This window comes from Aquarana catesbeiana, linkage group LG03, assembly GCF_042186555.1.
Source record: "Aquarana catesbeiana isolate 2022-GZ linkage group LG03, ASM4218655v1, whole genome shotgun sequence".
In the NCBI taxonomy this organism is placed as follows: domain Eukaryota; kingdom Metazoa; phylum Chordata; class Amphibia; order Anura; family Ranidae; genus Aquarana; species Aquarana catesbeiana.
In genome coordinates, this window is record NC_133326.1 from 571,506,883 (window position 1) to 571,522,187 (window position 15,305).

The window sequence follows — 15,305 nt, forward strand, 5'->3', positions numbered from 1 at the left end:
GCACGGAGCCCACGTTCCTCTCTGTCTATCCATTGTGTTGCAGCAGATGGCTTTTCAAAGAAATGTGCCTCTCCATTGGCCACAACTCGCAGCTTCGCAGGAAAGAGCATAGCGTATTGCAGATTAAGGGAATTGAGGCGATGTTTTACATCCGTAAATTTTGCCCTCAGCTTTTGCACCTCCGCAGAGTAGTCTGGGAATAAGGAGATTTTAGTATTATCCATAGCCAGTTCTCCATTAAATCTCCATGCCTTGGACAGTATCACATCTCTGTCCTTGTAATTTAACATTTTGAACAGGAATGTGCGAGGTGGATATCCCGGAGGTAGGGGGCTCATGGGCACCCTGTGCGCCCTCTCCACAGAGAACATGGGGGTAAAGGATTCTTTTCCAAATATTGTGAGCAACCATGATTCAATAAAAGCAACAGGATTTTTCCCCTCTACTCTTTCTGGTATACCGATTGCACGCACATTGTTGCGTCTCATCCTGTCCTCTAATTCATCAAGGCGTGCAGCATGGTCATCATCACATTTTGCTTCACATCCCGCAGCAGTGGCTAAAATACCATTCTCCCTAGAACTAAATCGACCCTCCAGTGCTGCGGTCCTCTCCCTTAATTTTTGCATGTCCTGCCTTACAAAAGACACTTCTGCCTTCACCCCCTTTATCTCAGCAGTTTGGACAGTGATGGATGTAGTGCAGCCTGTAACCACCGCCATTATATCTTTGAGAGTGGATTCTGGGCCGTCCCCTGGGGATGGTGGTGGCTCAGTATGGGAGGCAGTTTGTGCACTTACTTTATCCCATTCAGCAAGCATGCCAGTTGGATCCTCCAGTGGCGCCTTGTCATCTGCTTCGGACTGTGCACTGGATATGTCATCCCTAGCAGTGAAGGAGTGATAAGGGGCCTTCGGGAAAGACCTCGCAAAAAACTTCTGTGTGGCCTCCTTGTACTTTGCTTTTACTGAGCGCTGAGACCGGGCGCCATCTTGGAATGCCAGGTCTGGGAAGGAAAGGGCTTCTTTTAGCTTTTTAGCCATAGGGACGAGTGGATTAACTTGCCCAAAAGCTGCCGCTGTGTTGTGGCGATCTGCTGGAGCTGTTTGCTGTATAAAACAGGTCTGTTGCTGGTCACCTCAAGGATATTTAGCAGAATCTCTGGTGGGGAAAGCCGTACACATGTCCTGTTACTTTCGCTGCTCAGCCACTCCCCCCACACTCACTACTTTACATTGTAGCAAAGTGTCTTTTCTTCAGTGTTGTCAAAAAAGATATAATAAAATATTTACAAAAATGTGAGGGGTGTGCTCACTTTTGTGAGATACTGTATGTGGATACTCCTCCAAACTGAGATCAGGTGTTTCCATTGAAGAGTTTTGGTAATAGTACAGAGTACAATGATATTTTAGACAATTGTGCACTTCAAACGTTGTGATAAGAAAGTTCTTTTGGTGAAGGCCCTTTTCTGTTCCAGCATGAGTGTGCCCTGTGCAAAAAGCCAGCTCCAAATAGACATGGTTTGATGTCAAGGAGTTGGAGTAACCTGTACAGAACTTTGACCTCAAACCCTACTAACACAAACTGTGATCTAGGTCTATAGTATTTGTAGGAAAAACAAAAATGGCAGTTATTTATACACAGTCATTTGGCATGCTAAGGAGTTTATCTATTAATAGTTTATCCATGATTCACATAACAGTGGCTTAATGGTTAGCAATTCTACCTTCCAGCACTGGAGACCTTGATTCAAATCCTGGCCAGGACACCATCTGCATGGCGTTTTGTCTGTTCTCCCTGTGCTTGTGTGGGTTTCCTGCAGGTGCTTCACACATGGAGCACAACATGGAGCCATAGAAAGAGCAAGGTTTTAGGTGCACCAAAAATTAGAACGCGGTCAATACCAAGGCTTCACAGTTCTCTCTTTTTCTAATTTCTTGAATTGTACATGATAATGTTGTCATCATATTAGTTAGTGCCTGTTTACAGTTAGAACCCAATGGGATAAACAGGGATGTTACTATACTGTTTATGTATGCTTTATTTGATCATTTGTATGACTACTGTCCATTACTTTGATTGAGATTAGTATGTAAATGTTTTACTGCTATACCTGATTGTTATATACCAAAACCAGCTGCCTTTAAATTTTCTGTTATTTGTATGGAAATTTCAATAAAAATTCTTTAATGATTAAAAAAATTAGAACGTGGTCATGGTAGTGGTTTGATTCGCACAACTTTCACTCAAGATTTACTCAGTTAGAAGATTGGGCAAATATTGGTGAACTTTGTGTGAAGCTTGAGTGAAAACATAGATAAATAGACCCCTAAATGTCATCTAGTAAGGGATTACACCTACTATGAGTTTGTCTTTATTAAAATAAGCTTGAGCTCAGACAGCGTCTTCCACCTCAACCCCCGTGAGATGGAAGCCATTTTCCAGCTTCAGAGTAGCCACCTTACCTTTTTGCCTTTTTCACAGCAGAGATCATTTATGGAAGTGATTATGTTTTTTGTGAGAATGCGGATAAGCGCCTACATTTCTCCTTTCCCTTTTTTTTTTTTTTTTTTTTAAATTTTCCCTTTTTTCCTTCTGTCCACACTGACTGAGGTTGAGAATGTCTCTGGGCCAGATCAGCCCCCTGAGAGTTACAGTTGTTTGATCCAGAGGGTCCCAGATTTGGCGCACCGTGGGAGGGGGTCAGATGGAGGCCTTTCGTGCCCCCCCTCTCCTGCGTGGTCCAACTGAGTCCCTGGGTAGCGAAGTTGGCTCTTTAAACATACCTGCAGGGCTAGACCTGCCTAGGTTGCTTGGTCTGTATTTTCATCTGTATTGGTCAGTGTGTTGCCTTCTCGAGCTGTTTATCCCTTTGCGGGATTGCTTTACTGCCGAGTCTAAATGTACCTTGTATTTCTGTCTTTTGTACAAGTTTTCATATTTTTACTTGTCTTAAATAAAGATTATGTATAAAAAAATGTGCTTGAGAACCACAGCTCTATCCAATAATCTGACCATACAAGATATGAGCTGAAACGTTACACCAAAAATAGACAAGACACATTTTCCACCTGTGCCATCTAACTACTTATTATAGCAGATGAGAGGCCAAGTCATATCCAGTCTCTTTCTGCCTTAACAAACTTAAATTTGCAAGCGAATTAGGATAGCTGGCTGTCAAACTTCCTGCGTGGGCACTTTAAATGGGGGAAAGTCACGTCCTTAATAGATTCTACCAGGGTATCATGAAATAAGGATTGCAAAATATCTGTCTCATATGTTATCAAAGCTCCTTGCCCGCCATCCGGCCAAGTATTATCAGGTAAGGCCTGGCTGGTGCAGCAGAGCCTCCCACAAAATTTGAGACAAGAAAAAAAAAAAAACGAGGATAATAAAAATGCAAGCTGGAAATATTCACACGGCCGTGTCTCCCCGGGCAGTAGGGGTATGGTTGCGCCTGATGCATTTTTCTTTCTCATTCTCTGTCTTATCATTAGTGCAAAGCCCTCCAAAGCATAAACAAAATGGAGGGCGTTAGTCAAAACAGTCACGAGCAAGTTGTCAAGGAAACAAAAGGCTTTCTGTGTTTATTTAGCTCCTGCACCGATAAGGAGGAGTCTTTGTACTCATAATTTCACACACATCAGAAAAGAGAAGCCATGCTGAGCGCACACTGACACAGCTCGTCTGAAATGCCACGGGCCTCGCTGACGGACTTTTTAACCCCACAAAGGCCAGTCATGATGCCACCTGCCTAGAAACAATCATGCATTTTATTCATTTGTGACAAGTGTCATTGCGGTGCAATGTTCTATAAAACATATATTACACATTCACTCTACCCTATTTTAATCAAAACAGCCATACAAAGTATGTGAACGCAAAAAAACTAAAGTGGACCTAAGTTTAAAAAAGTGAAATTTTGCTATATTATAGGGAACATGAAAAATGTTCCTCAGCTGTCTCAGCAGGGTTATCTTTAGTCTTAAATTCCTAATGAAAACTAGGAGTGCACTTTCCATGCCTAGTCATTACTGTGCCTTCAGCCTGGTAGCTGTATATGTGCCATGTGAGATCTGAGGCACTGCTGCCTCTGACTGCTAGTCTCACCAGATTTGGAGTGAGATTTGGTGCTGTTTACAGTTCTCCTTGCTGGAGAGGAAGCTGTACCTGAGGACTGGCAGTGCAGGGATCTCCCTGTTTCTGCTTCATTTTATTTTGTAAATCTGTGCTATCTCCACCACTCCTGCTTCTTCTTAACCAGTCATCATAATGGCAGCTCTGACAAAATAAACCAAAGCCTGGCGTCTGCCAAGATAGCTGATAGATACAATGCCTGATAAGATATCATTATCTTATAATGTGAGTGGTATTTTATTAAGTTAGATAGTGCCCCCTGAATATGGGAGCAGACCTCCAAGCCCAAAAGAAATGCGTGTTTATTTGATCACCTGGGCACACTGGGCAAACAGCATACTGACCTACATGGAAGTAATTGCAGTTTTCTTAGATTCAGTGGTCTGCTAAATGATCCAGGGATTAGGCTATCTTGCTCTCTGGTTGTCAGGTAGCAAAGCCTTCGATAACCATGGTTGTATACTGGCATCAATAGAAGGTCTGCCCCCCGACTGCCACTAAGATAATCGGTATTTGGTCTTGGTGGTAGGGCTACTATGTTTAGGGCTTTTTGTTATTCAATGAATTCTAATGATGTCATATTTCTACTCACTCTGCTCACTCCTCTTCTATCAGCATATCCTTGTCAACATCTTTACATGCAAAATACCTAATTTGTTAACAATCCCCTTCCATCTCCAAGTCTGAATACTTCTGTATAAGGGATACAAGAGTCTGATACCAACTCAGATTCAGGTACTATAAGTACTTATATTAATTGTATTTAAAAAATACATTAAGGGTTCCTTTTCATACAGGTACCCTCTGTTTCATCTCAGCAGGGGGTCTGAGAGATGAGTCAGAATAGAAACATGTAATATCTGTGCTCATTTTGTGATTGAGAAAAAATGGGCCTATGTAATCCCCATACGTGGGCAGTCGATGCTTTGGTATGTCAACTGACCTGAAAAGGGCACTGGGGTTGATTTATTAAAAGTGCAAAGTACAAAATCTGGTGCAGCTGTGCATGGTACCCAATCAGCTTCTAAAATCAGCTTTTTCAATGAAGCTTTGAGGATATCTGTCAAGTAGAGAGAGCGCAGGTTCCCTATACAAGGCCCTCCTGTCTGCCAGCTTATTAAGCTGCCTAATACTGCTAGCTGGACTGTCTACCGCCACTCCTAAGGACCCAGAGGTCCATACAGCTTTCAGACCCTAAGGAAGTTCTCCTTGTGCATGCAACAGCCTGTGAGCCTACACTGAATTGCTTGTTTGAAGAAGTGCCTTATTAATACCACTATCTCTTGAACAAGTGAAGTAAGTTGGAATTTCACCTTTGCCATTGTGCAACCTGCTGTATTTTGGTTGTCATAAAGCTACCTTAAAGCAGTCATGTGGTGTTGGTCCTCCCAATTTCAGGTTACAGTAAGTCCGCCCACTTAAGGATGGCTTACTGTACGTGGACGTGTGTCCACCTATATCCATCCACATCTGTTCAGGTCAGGAAACGTGGACCTGGTAAACTTTTTGTGTTCAGTCTGATCCCAGATAGCAAGGATAACTTGCCATAAATTTGTGGCAGGGTTGAATTGTAAGTCTGTTAACTTGCTGCACATTTTCACTGGCAAGATGTACACTTGCAAAGCACTTGAAGCACAAGTTCTAGTTGACACTTTTCCAATTTGTAGCAAATTTGTGTAGCAAGTCTCTAGCAAGAGTATAGTTGTAGTGGTGAGTCTGCAGCATGAGCTCTGCAAGTCTACAGCATGAAAATTCAGCCACAGTGACCCCTGTGGTGGGATGACTATTCCACAACATAACTGAACCAGAACTTGCAGCAGACTTTCAGAATGTTTGCAAAGAAAACATTGAGTCATGTAATGTGGACTTGCTGCAATTGTGCAACAAACTTGTGAAGCCTGGCAAGTCTAGCAATAGCTTAGCAAGTCGTTTTCAAACTTGCAGCACAATTGCTTGCTATCTGGGATGAACCTGAATGGACCCAGATGTGGGCAGATATAGGTGTAAGCACATCTGCTTACATCTGGTCAAATATACCGATCAGCCATAACATAAAGATCACTGGCAAGTTAAGTGAATAACATTGATTATCTCATTACAATGGCATCTGAAAGTTGGTGGGATTTATTAGACAGCAAGTAAACACCTTGTCCAAGCAGTATATGTGTTAAAAGCAGAAAAAATGGCATCACAGTCTATAAGGTACAGGGCAGCGTAGCTGCAGACCAGTTAGGTTGCCCATGCTGACCCATGTCTACAGCCAAAAGTGCCTACAATGGGCATGTGAGCATGGAGCAATAGAAGTAGGTGGCCTGGTCTGATAAATCATGTTTTTTGTTTTTAAATCATGTGAATGCCTGGGTGTGTGTCTGGGGAAGAGATAGCACTAGGATGCACTATGGGAAGAATGTTACTTGACATGTACAACCTACCTAAATATTGTTGCTGACCAAATAAACCCCTTTCATGGAAACTGTATTCTCTGTTGGCAGTGACCTTTTTCAGCAGGAGGATGCGCCCTGCTACAATGCAAAATGGTTCAAGAATTTATTGAGGAACACAATGATGAGTTCAAGGTGTTTAGTTGCCCCCCAAATTCCCTAGATCTTGATCTAATCAAGCATCTTTGAGACGTACTGGAAAAACAAGTGTGATCCTTGGAGGCCCCACCTCACAACTTACAGGACTCAAAAGAATTGCTACTGAGGGCTTGGTGCCAGATAACACAGTATATCTTCAGAGGTCTAGTGGCCTCCATGCTGCAATGGGTAAGGGCTGCTTTGATGGAAAAAGGGGAACCTACTCAATATTAGGTGAGCGATCATCATGTTATGGCTGATCGTTGTATTGCATTGCAGACTATTTTTGATCAGCGTAATCTTGGGTCGAAAATGGACTGATGGTATGCCAGTGTTAAAGGGGGCTTAATGATGTATTAATGAATGTAGAGCTGCATTGTATTGTGTTCTTTATATCCTCCTAGAGTTTGGCTTTAAATAAATAATTTAGCTGCAATAGCCTATTAAAATGTCCCTGTTTTTATTATCGGAGTTGAAAAGTCCATGGCTGCTGACAAGTAAATTCTGTGGATGGCACAGCTATAAGTGTATGGTTATAAAATGTGTAATGCCCCTGCAAATGTTGTCCCAATACTGGAGGTTGCTCTTATTTAGAGTAAAGAAAACAGAGCCATTGTTCCAAGGGGATTGCAAAAACATTCCTATGATTTTCTAACAGCCAGTTATTTTTAATAGCAAAAATAATACAATGAGGGAACATTTAAATGTTTAGAGTTTGTGATAATTTATAGAGCCGTTATAAAGGGAAGTAATTCTCATAAAAGCCACAACTTGGAAGCTCTAAAAAGTTCTTTTTAGGGGAGAAAGAAAATAAAGAAAGTAAATTACATAAAAAATACATAATCAACACACAACGCTGGTTTAGCAAAGTCTGAGGTTTACGACCAAATACTTGCACCACGAAGCCTGCCACAAAGCAGGCTAGCAAACACCACATCTTATGTGCTAATTACAAAGGAAAACAAAACATTTGGGCCGTGACGTTCATTTATTTTGCTGATACACTATATACGGCTCCTTGGAGGCACTTCTGAACCATGGGGGATAAGTCATATGGAGAGACTTGAAACAATATCATTAGGAAGCAGCTTGAAATGTACCCTGCCCCAGAGCCGCTAAGGACAGGACACCACCCCTTGATGGAACAGTTTGCTTCTAAAAGGTCATAGGATGTCTCCTTTTGGACAGGCATCAAATGGTCCATGCAACATGTCCAGGCCACTGATTTGCACAATGAATCGCCTCTCTGCATAAGCACAGAACTATCCAATTGCATTAAATCTCTAAAGACATGAGCACCAAAGGAGAATTTTAAAGCTGAACTTCAGGCAAGTATAGAAAGCACAGTGCATTTGTGAATTCCTTTACAAATACCTAAAGCTGAACTCCAGTCAAACATCTAAATACACAAATGAAAACATATATGGGGCTGTTTTAATTGCCAAAGAATTTGTATTACTGTTTATCCAGTTCTGAGATCCAGACACCTCTGCCACACAGCACAACCATGACCTAACTTTTCTTTACTGCAGTTCAGTAACATTTGGAGGTCTTGTTCCCTCACCAGTCCTCCCCTAACAGAGAGCTCCTCCCCTGTCACTCTCCAATTTCTTTCTATAAGCATGGTCCTTGTTGGCACATGTGCACTAGAACACAACTGACTGGCTCCTTGAGCTGCTTCTCTGGCTTTTAAAGCAGAAGAAAAGCTTCTAACTATTTTTGAGCACATTCCCTCTCTTCCTCTTAACTATCCAACATTTCCTAATTTCCTATGTAAAAAAGATCTGTTTAAGCAGGTGCAGTTAGCTAGTCTGTCACTAGGTGGCTCTGTCCAAAAATAGTGTCATAATAGGGAATGATGTAATTGGGTGTTAGGTCCACTTTTAGACAAAGTTTTCCCGTAGTAATGTAATGGGTGGAGTTAGTGCTGTGCCCATATAAAGGCCAGGATGGAAGGAGCCTAGAAAGATGGGGCATGGGGGCCAAACACCCCAGAAGCCACGTGGATGTAATCAGCTACTGCCAGGGGCCCTCCATAGGGCTGAAGCCTCAGCTGAAGAAGTTTAACACCCAGAAGAACCAGCCCTAGTCACCCAGACTCTTGTTATGGTCTACTGTGGACTGAGTGGGATGCAAAAGGCATTTTAGGCCAGGTAAGTGATCTCTGACGTGAGTATTGGCACACCTGGGAGAGAAAGAGTAACACATAGGACCGTGCCTGGCTGGGCAGAGCTATAGTCCAGGACTGGGACAGAAAAACTGGTATGCTACAAAAGGCATCTTGTTAATCTCGATTTGATAGAGCAGGATGCTTCACTTTGTTAATCTCAGCTTGAATAAAGTAGAATGCTACAGAGTCATAATATACAGGGAGATGGGTTGCAACACTGTGGTGCTCCCAAGGAGAGGTGAGGATGTACAAGTAGAAGATGGTTTATGAGTGATGTCCTAATATTCCGCTCACCAATGACTACTACAGTATGTCCACTGTTGTGTTTGGCATTCCAGGCCAAAGACATCTGTCAGTATGTCAAGTGATGTTGTATGCCATTGCCATCTTTTGAAGTGGAACAGTGCAGAAAATACATCTTTAGTATGGACATTCCTTTCTTTGAGAATATAAAGGCTAAAGGCCGGGGATATTTCGGGAAGGCCTACGGCAAGGAGTTAGCACAATATGCCAAAGGCTTCTAACTACCAGCAGTGGGTGACTGACCTATCCAAGAAGAAGCGGGGCAGGTGTTCTTGCAAGTTGGCACCAATACAAAGCCAACTGTGGTCCCCCTTACATGTGTACTTCCCTCATTTTAATCCTGTTTGGTCTGGTCATGTGATCCTGCAGCTCTGGCTCCTCTGTGTAAGAAAGTGCTCAACAACAGTTATGAATTCCGGGAATCGTGACATCACCCATAGGTTCTCATGGCCCAGCAATTGTTGGTGTTGCCTCCTGTGAACTTGAGACTGGACCAGAGCAGATAAAAAATACTGTAGGTAAGTACACAGATCTTTTTTACAGAGTGTATACAGGATAGGTAGAAGTAGGAAGGAGGGAACATTTTTAAGAATAGTTAGAGTTGGGCTTTTCTTCCATTGTAATCTAAGCTCTGCTCTACGGGGATTGCAAGAGGCTGAGACCAAGTAAAATTCAGGAACTACAATGCTTGTAAAATAATAATAATAATAATAATAATAATAATAATGATGTATTAATGAATGCAGATATGCATTTAATAATTGAATTGTATCTCCTACATTCCCCTTAAGTTCAGTGTTAGAGTACACCACTTCACTAAACAGAAAATTATTCTAGGTATTTCTAATAAAATAATATATAATTGCACTTACCAATTTTTTTGTGTATTTAGAAAAATTGCCTGGTGATTCTGACAGCATTTTGTTCTTCCTCCTGAAGGGTGACAACACTGCAAGGCCTGCAGAAATTTCACTTCAACACTGCACAGGGCTGTATCATCAAAAAAGCTAATGAGGAAGGTTATCAGCATCGTAACTGCTCAAAATCCTCCTTCCTGCCAATCAGCACCTAATATACGATCCAAGAGGGCACCGTACCTGAAGTGATGCAGGATGGATGCTGTCTTGGATTCTGCCTACTTGCAGAAAAGACCGTGGATGGCACCATCCCTCCCGCCACTGCTTAAACCCATAAAAACATATCCACAAATATGTAGAACACTCTATCCTGCATTTCCCAACTGGTAGTGTTTGTATGTATTGAAACCTGTATTAAATGGCCCAAATGCATGTGTTGTATAATTGAATGAAGGTCTTCATATACAGAGCCAAGTGCAGGGATCAATAGTTCATCAATCAGGTCTCAATGCATTTCGCCAAATGGCTTCCTCAGGTGTTCTATTAGTGCTGTGAAATGCATTACAATTAGAATCATGTTATATATTGTAATACATAAAGAAAAAAAACAAAGAAATAATGCAAAATCTGTACATTACATAAATATATATTTCATCACCTGTATGTGGGTAGTAATGAGTACTCACATCTATCTAGTCAAAAAGACAAGGCCAAAAAAGAGAGCTTCCGCTAAGATGAAGGGGAGAGAGAATCCAGCCAAACAAAGAAAGGCACTGCTTCATGAGGAACCCACCAAGGCCAATTCTTCTATTAGATAATAACCATATGTATAGTCTCAGTAATCTCCTAATATAGAGCAGAAACACCCATTAAAGGAAATGGAGGATCACAACAGATATGTCTAAGCGAAGAGTGTCCAAAAGACACCAGTGCAAAAGGGTACAAAAGATGTGTGATATTCCAACAAACTCACTTTAACATGTAGCGGAAGGGGTGTAAAACAGAGAGGTGATAAGGGCGCTCTGGTGGAGGTGGGTAGCTGGTCAGAGGGATGGTGGTGATGAGGTGGCACTTCTGGCAGCACTTTGGTTAGAGGAGAAGCAACTCTGAAGATATAAAAAAGGAAAAGAAAGGCGCCTCTAAGTGCAGTATGTAAAATTTAATAGAGTGCACAAAGGGTTAAAAGCACTTACAAGATTGTTGAGTGTTAAAAGACATGATAAAATCAGGAGTCCTCATCTGTGGCATGTGTCCATCCTCAGCACGGTGGTAGAGAGCAGTGTAGAGCCGTCCAGCAGCTGTAAAGCGTTCTCATGCGTGTTGAAAAGAGGAGGCAGCAGGGAAGCCTGTATTCACTGCGGGACACACAAGGCTGATGATGTCAGTGGAGAGAAGGGGGCGGTAACGCGTTTCGGAGCATGTGCGGCTCCTTCGTCAGACCTACGCCCACACTCCTCAAGCTGGCTTATAAATGGTGAGGGGGAGGAGCAAGGGGAGGAGTGTGGGCAGATACTAAATACACAATGATAAGGGAAGTGACAGATGTATTATGAGGACGGCCAAGACGACCGTGCACACGCAAAATGGATTATTAACGTCAGTGCTATATACAATGAAGTCCTGAAGGAATTTGAAACAGGGGTACAGGGCGCAGATGTCAGTGATTAAATTAACAATAATAAATAAATAAATATACAAACATAAGGTTGACATTGAATTAATATACAGGTGTGTTACATGGTCGGCCGGGTGTCTATATGAATGTGTTATAAAGGCGGCCGGGCATTTGTACACACGCAAATAGGGTCGTAAGTCTAATGTTGAGTTGACAATGAATAAATCTACAGCCGTGTTACAAGGGCGGCCAGGCGTATATACACATGTGTTACCAGTATCATGAAATAGATCAAGGTCTAAGAATGCTAGATGTGTTTTATCGTGAACAGATGTAAAGGATAGGCCCATGTTGTTATCATTACAATGGGAAACAAAAGATTCAATATCATCGGTATTACCGTCCCAGATAATAATGATGTCATCAATATAACGACCGTAAAATATAATTTTGGCCATGAAAGGGTTATTCGCCCATATGTATCGCGTTTCCCAAAGACCCATAGTTAAGTTAGCATATGAAGGTGCAAAATTGGTGCCCATGGCAGTGCCATGGGTTTGAAGGTAGTAATGGTCTTCAAATATGAAATAATTGTGAGTCAGGCAGAAGAATGTGGCCTCTAGAATGAATTTAGCTTGGTTTGGATGAATAGATGGGTCTTCTGACAGAAAGTGTTGTATGGCCTGCATGCCGACATTATGGGGGATGGATGTGTATAATGATTGGACATCCAGTGAGAGCCAGATGTAGTTGGGCTCCCATTGGTATGGACCTAATAATTCAAGCAAGTGTATTCCATCTTTGATATGGGATTGTAAATTGGAAACAAAAGGTTGTAGAAAAAGGTCTACATACTGGGAAAAACCACTAGTAATACTGTTCATAGAGGCAACTATGGGTCTGCCAGGGGGGTTGGTAGTGCTTTTATGTACTTTTGGTAAATGATAGAAATACGGAGTTTGGTGATATTTTTTAACCAAGAATGAAGCTTCGTTTTTGGTAATTACATTATCTTTGGTGGCTTGGTTAACTAAAATTGTAGCATCAATAGTGAAATTAGGTAGGGGGTCCTCTTGCAATTTTGTATAGGTTTGTGAGTCTCCGAGTAGTCTAATGGCCTCTTTGATGTAGTCTACCCGGTTTTGCAACACAATGCTACCGCCCTTATCTGCTGATTTAATGATAACATTCTCATTGGTTTTCAATAAATTGAGGGCTAATCTTTCTGGGTATGTTAAATTGTGATTTTTATAGGGGTTATGTTGCTGTTGGCACATCATCAATAATTCAGAGTATACCATGCGGTAAAATGTTTCAAGGCATGGGCCTTTAGATTGTGTGGGATAAAAATTAGACAGGGGACGAAAATTGGTGTGTTTAACTGCAGGAGAACAATTTAGATGTTGGGTATATAAAAGGGCATCTGATTCAGGATTATCAGGGTTAAGGAACGGTCCAGTTCCTTCGTGATATAATTCTTCTAATATATCCAAGGCTATTTTTTCGTCTAGGATGTTGCTATAGGCTGAAGAGGGGGAGGTTGTGTCGATTGAAATGATAGATGCATCTTTAGCTGCTTTTATATTATAAAATCTTTTGAGGGTAAGGTCTCGGATAAACATGTTTAAATCTTTGAACAACTGGAAGGCGTTAGGCAAATTAGTTGGTGCGAAAGTAAGTCCTCGTGTGAGTAAGATAGTTTCCTGCGTTGTGAGTGTGTGTGAAGATAAGTTGAAAATCTTCACCGTAGGCGTTGTTTTCTGCTGTGTGGGCTTGGGTTTATGTTTTCCTCCTCGTCCCCTACAACCTCTTCGGTGTATTTTCTTTTTGACGGCCTGGTGGGGAAGAGGCTGGGCCCTAAAAAAGAGACCGCAGGTAGTGCTGCATCTGAAGTAAGTTGAGCACCAGTTACAGTGGAATAGTCAATGGTGCCCCTGGAGCTGGGAGTGGATGGAATAGTGGAATTGCTTACCATTACCGCCCCCTTCTCTCCACTGACATCATCAGCCTTGTGTGTCCCGCAGTGAATACAGGCTTCCCTGCTGCCTCCTCTTTTCAACACGCATGAGAACGCTTTACAGCTGCTGGACGGCTCTACACTGCTCTCTACCACCGTGCTGAGGATGGACACATGCCACAGATGAGGACTCCTGATTTTATCATGTCTTTTAACACTCAGCAATCTTGTAAGTGCTTTTAACCCTTTGTGCACTCTATTAAATTTTACATACTGCACTTAGAGGCGCCTTTCTTTTCCTTTTTTCCTTTTTTAGCGGAAGGGGTGTGCCCAACAAGGATTCCCAGAATAGGAATAATATGGATTGCCAGTGAAAAAGTTAAGGGGTGATTGGTGTACATTTTTTCACATCCTGTAAAATACAACCACAAGTGCACCCATGAAAAGCTATGAGCAGCATCTCAGCTTTTAATATACTCAGCATATAATCAGCTTGTAAACTCATGCTGAGCAGAAAAAGTGTTGGCTGAAAGAAAAAGGCCCATGTGCCCCCCCACCATGTTCGGAATTGATCCTGCCTTGCAGTGCTCACATCAGCCCACATGTACTCTTGGACACCCTGGCCCTTTATAGACATTACCACTCTGCCATTTCCAAGTAATCTTTTTATGTACTATAAACGTCAAAGCTGGACCAGGCCTCGTGAAACGGTAACTATCAACCAGTATGAGCAAAATATTTTTAAAATGCAGTTGTCCTGACACTATTTTGTCAAACTTCTGCTGACTTCAGCACGAGATTGCAGATCTGCAGTGTATTAACTTCTTAACTTCTGCAAATAAGTGACAGACAAGGTAAATGCCTTTAGTATATCAGACACAGATGCAGGCCTGGGAGGGGGAGAGTTGTGTCTAGACATATTTTTTAGAGCGTGATACATTGCCCCCAAAGTGTTAACTAAATATTGATGAAATCTGCTTTAATTTATTGGCTTAGGTAAGTGTTGCAGGACATGCGTAGCCCTGTCAACGAATAAACGTTGCTTGGCATTGGAAATAACCAGAACAGGAAGCCATTAAGTATGTTCTGAGAATTCACCCTTATTTCGCGAGAATTATGTCACCTAGAATGCGTGCCTGATGCGTTACGCTGCATTCACTCCTCATCTGGGATTTAGCATCCCCGGAGAAGCTGCTCTGCTAAACAACGTTTTTGTTGTGTAAGAGCCTATACTACAGCAAAATGAGGCTCTCCAGCCGCTGTCCAACTATTCAGGCTTCATTTATCAAAGCAGTTCATCTTGTTCATGAAGCAATTTGAATGTTCACTTTGCAAAGCAAATGTTAAGAAAGGGACCCGTGTTCATGCTGAATATCCAATCATGTGCAAAGGTAATTACAAAAAAAAAAAAAAGAATTTGCTAGCACGTGATTGGTGATTTAACAAAACACAGCTTCACCTTTTTTAAAAGGATGCCGCACACGCTTAAAAGGGTGACACACAGACAGCTCCCCTCAGTCAGCTTCTTCTAAAAAGCTGGGTCTCTGCCTTCCTCCCTCAGATCACCCACCTGGGGCCTCCACATGGCAGCCTGTGCCTGATAGGGCAGCGTGCCCCTCTCAGGCTGGACTCCTCCACTCTGGGAGAAGATCAAAGTGCTCTAAGAATAAAAACAGTCTCCCAGCCC